Source organism: Rhinolophus sinicus, linkage group LG06, assembly GCF_036562045.2.
Source record: "Rhinolophus sinicus isolate RSC01 linkage group LG06, ASM3656204v1, whole genome shotgun sequence".
Taxonomy (NCBI): domain Eukaryota; kingdom Metazoa; phylum Chordata; class Mammalia; order Chiroptera; family Rhinolophidae; genus Rhinolophus; species Rhinolophus sinicus.
The window spans coordinates 11,343,072-11,351,058 of record NC_133756.1 but is presented as its reverse complement, the minus strand read 5'-3'; positions in this window follow the sequence as shown (position 1 = coordinate 11,351,058).

The window sequence follows — 7,987 nt, the reverse complement described above, 5'->3', positions numbered from 1 at the left end:
AACCAGAGTGTAGAGAACAGGCCCTTGGGGAGAGAGGGGAAGATGACGGCGCTCGGCCCGCTGCCATGGCAGTGGAAGTGGAGGGAAGTGGCTGGGTTCTGGGTGTATTCTGAAGCTGCAATGATACTCGCCAGGCATTGCCCCTGGCCCTGTGCACCGTTTTCTCACAACCATCCTATGGAGTAGGTCCTTTATCCCCATTGTACAGAAAAGGAACCTGAAGTTCAGAAAGGTCACACAGCCAGTGAGTGAGCTAGTCAACCAGGCTTGTCCAAGCTGCTTCACATCTCACCTCAGTGCCTGCCTGGTGAGGATTCCAACAGGGAGGACATCCAGCCACAGACCCCAAGAGACGGGAACAAAGTTAGGACAGTGACCAGCTGAAAACTTCACGCTCATTTGGAATTGTTCAGAAAATGTCATCTTAACATGCTTTCTCTTCACATTAAAGCTCAAATGATACTTATTGGTGTTAAGCGTTTTTTTTTCATTTACATAGTTTCCAACTTTGAATCAATCTTTTTGTTTTAAATTTCATCCAAAATCATCAGTGAAGGGAGAAAACTGTATGGAGAGAGGAGACATTTGATAATTGCAAAATATGAGCTAGGGCACCTTGTTCTTACAAGAATCATCCATCAGCTCTCATGTTCCAACACAGCGGTGGACCAGGCCCTGGGTTGCGAACCTGGGGCAGGCAGAGATGACTTTGACCCGGTCCCTGCCAGGTGGAAAGGAAGTGACATGTACAACCAGAACATGAGAAGAACCGTATCCAGGGTGAGGCTGCCTGGGAGTGACCCAGGTAACTGAGCAGGGAGGTCCAGCCAGCAGGTCCTTGTCCAAAACACCAAGTGACAGCACCCGGGGACATGGGAGTCCTGGACGCTACAGCCACACAGAAAAGACCACAGGGAAGACCAGGAGCTGCTGCAGCCATGTGAAAGATTCCATCCTGCTCACCTTGATACAGCCATGCCTGCATCCTGAAGTAACACCAACATAGGGTTTCGGGGTGGGAATTCCCACCTGTTCTCAGGAATTTTTCTCGCTTTCCCATTCCCAAATCCCAAGATACAAAGTGTTTTCTGTTCTCCACAATGAATCGTTTCCACAAAGTGACAGCCAATACTACCAACCACCTGGGTTCAAGGAGCCGATTTTCCCAATTTCCCAACCAACTTTTCTCAGGATTCGGGAACGGAAAAGCGAAAAAAATTCCCAAGAATGGGCAGGAATGCCTGCCCAGAAACCCTACCAATACCCTCACAGGAAGACTTGCACACCCAGAAATGCACGAACGTGTGAGCACAGCCCCAGAGAACTCACTGGCACACGCACATGGACAGACTTATAGATGTGCCTGACACGCAGAGAGGCACAGAGACACTGGAAAGAACACAATGCCGTATAGTGATGCTTGTATGGAGGCCGCCAGACAGGTGTGGCCCCACCTCCACAAATACTGACAGTGGTGGTCAGACATACACCGATATGAACACGCCTGTGCAGATCCTGAGAGATGTGAACACATGGAAACCCACAGATACAGGCAGAAATGTACAGACACATACATGGGTCCTGACAGATATATACATGCAAGAACTTCACTTATGCAAAGACGAGCAGGGACACATACATAGGTACACACTGACACACAGACACACCTTGACACATAGATGTGCACAACTACATGGATGCACCTCTTCTTGTACCGATATGTGATGCATAGACACACATTTATAAAGACACATGTTCCCAGATGTATCCTCACACACACACACACACACACACACACACACACACACACACAAAGGCACTCTCAGGGACACCGGCCGACATGTTCAGGCATGGCCTGCAGCCAGGCACATGCACAAGGCTAGGCTCTGTTCTGAGCTCAGGCCTAGGTTCTCAGCATCCCCGAGCTGCTGTTCTCAAGCCAGGTCCTCTCCTGACCCACTCCTGCCAGCTGCCTCGCTTTGGCTAGCTCCCTGGTGCTCAGGCCCTCCCACCATCCCTTCATCTGCCCATTGGCCCTGGCCCAGGCCCCAGGCTCCAGGATGGCAATTGCCCCAGATGCCGACTCAGCCAAATTTTACACCCAGAAGTGGAGCCAGGCCAGCAAGGCTTGTTGCAGCCCGCTTGGGGCATCAGCACGGGGGTGGCAGGAGAAAGCCAGGATCCTGTAGTGGCAGAGAGAAGAGCAGCCCCAGCTGCTGTGCAGGCCTGCCTGGCAAGGCTGCCAGCTTTCTCCTCTCTAAGTCATCCACCCTCTGCAGGCCTCAGGCTCCTCACCTCTGAAATGGGACAATACGCTTGCCCCACTGACATGTCAATTCAATATATACATCATCTCCCAGATGACAGAAAAATATTGCCTAACCTTTCCTTGTTTTTTCTTTACAATAACTCTAAGACCTAGGTTTTCTTTCCATTGTTTTAGACTACGTAGCTGAGCCCTGGAAGAGTAAGTCACTTACTCAAGGGAACAGACAGGACAGGAACCCAAGCTCCAAATTCCACATCTTTCATGGTTAGTAAATATGTAGCCCATGAGCTGCCAGAATCCAGTCACTTACCCACAGCAGACATCACTAACCAATCACAGTCTCTCTGTTTGGTGAATTCAGACTTGGCCTCAGGATCCTTCTCAACACACTCCAGGCGGACATAAATCATTGGCCAGAGTTGGCACTGCCATCCTGTCACTGCATCTAGTTCATCTAATTCAGAGGGTGGATATGACAATTCAACGACATCAAGGGCAGAAAGTATTTTGGAAGAACACAAGTGTCGTGCCAATCAAAGGAATTTTAGTACAGTTTCCAAAGGCTGTTCACATCTGAGTCTTTCCAAGTCCCACTACACTGGGGAGAGGATTAGGACAAGACAAGCGCTATCATTGCTCCATTTCACAGAGGAACAGACTGAGGCTCAGGCAAGGTTGTCCAGGGCCACGTAGCGAAGAGACAGAAGTGAGACTGGGACTCAAGCATCGACTCCTGTTTCAGTGCTCTTGGAAGGTCCACAGCCCCAGCCAGACAGGGCAGGCCAGTGTGTGTAGACATGAGGGAGCAGGAGGGCCCAGACTCCTCCCAGCAGAAAGGAATCGACCCTACAACTAATTGGTTCAGAGTGCTTCTTTTGACCCTAATTAGCTATTTGTCATGTCTCCATTTGCATACCAGAAAAGATGTAAATTTGCATATTTGTAAATGAGGCCGGGCCTGGATGTGGGTTCTGGAAGAGCTTGGCAGTTGCTGGCAGGCAGGGAGGCAGCTGGCTCTTGCCACTGAAGCATGGGCCGTGGAACGAGGAGATTTGGAAGACAGCTCCTTGGCTCTGGGCTGAAGGGGCTCTCAAAGGGGGTCAGACAAGATGGCCTGCCTCCCTCTCCTCCCCTGGGGCTGAGTGGTGGGCACGGAGAATGGGTGAGCCTGACGCTGCTATTTGGATTGCTGAAACAAGGAGAGGGGAGTATAAAGTAATTTCAGGACGCTCTGTGCTGGGAAGCCTTCTGTTCCCGTCCTTGGATAGAATCTGTAACACTCGCAAAGGGGGGGACGTCCCCCTCCACCTCGCTAGAGAGGAAAAGGTTTGGGAGGGAAGGAAGGTCAGGGAGAACCGCACCCTAACATACACACACTCTCTGTCTCTCCCAGACTCTGAGGCACACATACACTGTACACACATCCACAATTTACTGACACATACACACTCACATACACACTCACGCATACAAGCCTCCCAGGAGCCCCCCAGAAGCACCCTCACACCCAGCACCCCCAGACACATAGAGATGCACATGAAACTCTAACTGGAGAGGCACATTCGCACATGCAGACATTCCCAGACTTCCCGCCACATACACATTCACGCCCTTACACATACAGACACACACTCAAACACTTGAACATAGATGTAGGCATACAGACTCCCTTAAGCTGTGCGTAAATATTTACATACACACACACATATACACATGCCACACACAAGCACATCCTTGCTAAGACCCAATTCCCTGGCAAATTCTGGAAAATCTGACCTCTCTACCAGAGTTTCTGGGGCCCCTTTGGGAAGAGACAAAGGAAACTAGGTAGGCATCCTTCCTAGAAAAGGAGCAGGTGTATCCCCAAGGACTTGATCCCAGTAGGGATTGGTTCCTTCTCTAGGAAAGCAATGAGTAGGGAATGCCCCGGTCCGTCTGGGCTTTGATCTAGGGTTTGCAGCAGGGTCTGGGTGGGTCTTGACAAACAGGAGAGCATGAGAGGCAGGGGGCGAGGAAGCCATCATATGTTGATGGGACCTGGGCCATGCATTGAGCAGGAAAGCCTCAGTGCCTCAGAATTTCCACGTTGACCTCAGAGGCCAGTGTGGAATGGGGTGGCCCAAGCTGCTGCACCTTCAGGCCTGTAGGCACTAAGATGCCAAGTTCAAAGGGAGTCCTAGAGCCATGAGGTTTCCCAGGCTGGGGGCTGGTGCTGATACTGAGGCCGGGAGGCCCAGGGTCGGGACCAAATCCTTCAACCACTATTCCTGTTGCCAGCACCTCCTCCCCAATGCCTGCATCTCAAAAGGCAAGCTAAATAGCTCCGTATTTGTAAATTAAATATAGCTGCACTCCAGCTTTCCAAAGAGCTGGGAAGGAGAGAAGAAGAGAGAAAAGGAGAGAGAGAGAGGAAGAGAAGAAAAGCTGCCGCCCTCAGGAAAGTCTGGCTGGTACAGATTGCCTGAGTCATGAATATTCATCTGGCGAATGAGGAGAGCGGGAGTTTGCATAACAGCTCCACCCACCCAACTGAAAGAAATGTCACCGCCTTTGCCAATAAAGTGCCAAAGGAAGCCGGTGGAGGCTGCCAGCCAGACGGTGCCAAACTGCTGACTTCCACTCGCAGGCGTGGAAAAAGCACATTGTTTCCGGCCCAGGGAGCTGCCACTCGGGGCTGGGAGAATGGAACTGGCTGCTGGGAGAGAACCAGGAGGAAAAGTTTCGCTCACCACCCACGGGAAGCCTGGTGGGCAGAACCCCTGGGCCACAACCCTCCCTAAAACCCCTCCAAAGAGAGGCTCAAACCTGATTGATCGAGGGCACCCATTCTAGCCAACCACCAAGAACCCGGGTCCCAACTGCAAGAGCTCCACGCTTGGGACACCCTTAAAGAAATCTCAAGCGCGTTCTCATGAGTCCTGGGTGGTCACTAGAGACCAGGAGAGAAGGGGACAAACTAGATGTCACTTTGGGACCTAGAAGTCCATAGTAACCTTGACTCCATTTTGCAGAAGGGAACTCCCCAAACTGCAGGTGACTGTTTTCCTCCCTGGGTCACACTCACTTCCAAGACCCAACCCTACTGTCTCTTATTCCAAGAAGTCCCCGACACCCTTCCCCAAGATAGACTCCATCTCTCCGTCCTCAGTAACCCCAGTCCTGAAAGTTTGCCACGATGCCAGCCCTTTTCCTGCCCCCAGCTTTTTCCTCCCTCTGGGCTGTGAGTGCTGAGGTCAAGAGCTGTGGCTGATTAATCGTTCTCAGTATCCCAGCCCAGCTGAGAGTCAGAGAAGGCATCTTGAGCAATTTGTTGAACAGAGTCATTTCCTTCCATCCATTCCCGTCCCTATGCCTGTACCTGGCCCAGGGTCCTTCCTGCTGCCCTGAATTATGCTTGCCAAGTCCCTGGGAGTTGACACCTCCTGACCTGGCAGCCCAATCTGAGCCCATTAGGATCGGAACGGGCACTGAGTGGCTGGCCTCCCATCCTCAGGCCGCGCTCCCCCAGAGCCAAGTGGTTCCAGGTCCCCCTGGCATCCCATCCTTAGGGTGGCACCCACAAACCCTCCTGCCTGCCCGCCAGTCTGCCACAGCTGGATCCTCCAGTAATTACCCAAATGAATGGAAGAAGCAGAGCTGGAGAGAGGATGTTCTCTTAGTACAGAAAAGCAATTAGGGCTGTGGGCGTCTCCAGCTGCTGCTCCTGTTATGTAAAGTTTGGGATGTGTATTTGGGACTTAATGAGGATATTTATGTGTTCGCATCTTACCTTCACAGGCTGTTCATTTCAAGCATCCCAAGTATTCTTGGGACAAGTATGCAGCAATACAAGCCGGGCAACAGGCTCCAAAGGAGCGGTACCACCTCCGGGTAAACAAAGAGCTCCTTTCCCAGACTCATGGAACCCCAGAAATCAATGATGACAGCCACCTGGGTCCAGCCAGGCTTCCTTCTACAGCACCCCTGACAAGTCCACCCTCCACTTGAGGCCTACAGGGGCAGGGATTCCTTTACTGCCTCTGTCATGGTAAAAAGACCTACAATTGTTGCAAAGTTCTTCCTTGAACTGTGCCAAAATCTGCCTCTTTCCCACATCCCCACATCTGCACAAAAACTGCCCTTGGGACCGTATGGGACATATCACGCCCTCTGCTCCAGGTCAGCCATTAATCGTGCAGGAGGTAAATTGCTGTTAAATTGAAAAAGTTTCTGTGGCTGAATAAGTTTGGAAAAATTCTACGTCAAAGTTTCTTTGCTTCAGGACTTCTCAGAGCCTTTACTGTGCTCTCATAACGTATTTGCTGTAGAACAACCTCAAGTAACTAGGGTTTCAAGGAGCACATTTTAGGAAACATGGCTTCAGCAGGTTAAAAGCAAATGTCTAATTTCTTGGTTTGCGGTGCTTCAAGCCTTCCTCCTAGACTGGGCGTGATTCCTGGACTTCTCCCCATCCAGGTCATTTTCTGTAGGTGAGCTCTGCCCTTGTGGCTGCATTCCTCCACTGTTCCAGACAAGCTCTGGCCACTGAGAGTCCCCCAGTCTTTACCTTCTATATCTAGGACCCCATTCTCCCATTGATGGAATCAAAACACACTGGAGGAGACACAGCAGCTGAATCACACTGTCTTTCCTAAAAGTCCTCCCAACAAGTCACAATGGAACCTCAGCTCCTTATTCTGCTCTCTGGCCCTGCACTGAAACCCACAGCCAGACCCCACTCTATGCCAGGTGTTCCAGACAATGGGGTTCCTGCTCTGCCTTCCCTGGACAGCCAGATGGTGGGCCACAGTGAGCCTCCAAATATCTGTGCATTAACTAGTAATTCACACACAGTTGGGCTTTTTTCACAGTCTCCCAAAGCATAAATTTGTTCAAGCATCTCGTCACCTCAGACTCACAGACTCTCTAATCGTCCTGGGCTCCGGGCCCAGAAGTCTTCCCAGACCAAGGCCATCGTCCACACCTGCACTGGGTGGCCCTGGATCCACCAGACCTCCCCTCTCCTGCACCTTTAGTCACCACCCACCCCCCCGTGCCTTCCTCCTCATCACCCTTCAAGTATGTGTTCAAGCCCAGGCATGGAAAATAGGTTCACCTCACTGGCCAAGTCCATTAGATTGCTAGTGGCTCCCTGGCCTGACTGCTGGGAGAAAGATTTTGAGATTTCCTCCGGGCTCGGCAGAATGATTAGTGATGCCTGCTGGTGTTGGGGAGTGGACAAGGTGGCACATGTGCCAGTTATTGCCATCCCTGATCAAGGCTCAGTCCCTTTCCCTCAAACCTGCTCCCCCAAGCTGGAACCCTCCTTTCTCCCATGACAAACTCTCCCACACACACCCACGTAGAGCCCCACTCTCCCACCGAAACTGCTCTCTCTGAAGTCACCAACGAACTCCTATTTGTCAAGTCTGTGCCCTCTACTTGGTCTCCGTACCTTTACAGCATTAGATATGGTTGACCTTTCTCTAGACGTTCACCCCTGTCCCCACGGAATTCTGAGGCATTCTATGCTCCTGGCTGTCCCTCGCCTTCCTGACCACTCATCCTGTTGCTTCTCCCAGCTCATAAATGTGGCCGTGTACCAGGCCCAGGTTTTTGGCCCTCCACTCCTGTACCTCCTCTCCTTCCCTCTGAGATCTCCTCCACAGCTTCATCCTTGGGGAAAGGCCCCTGTGCCTCTGTGATCAGTCTCTGCTGCCCACCGGCCGCTGCCACAAG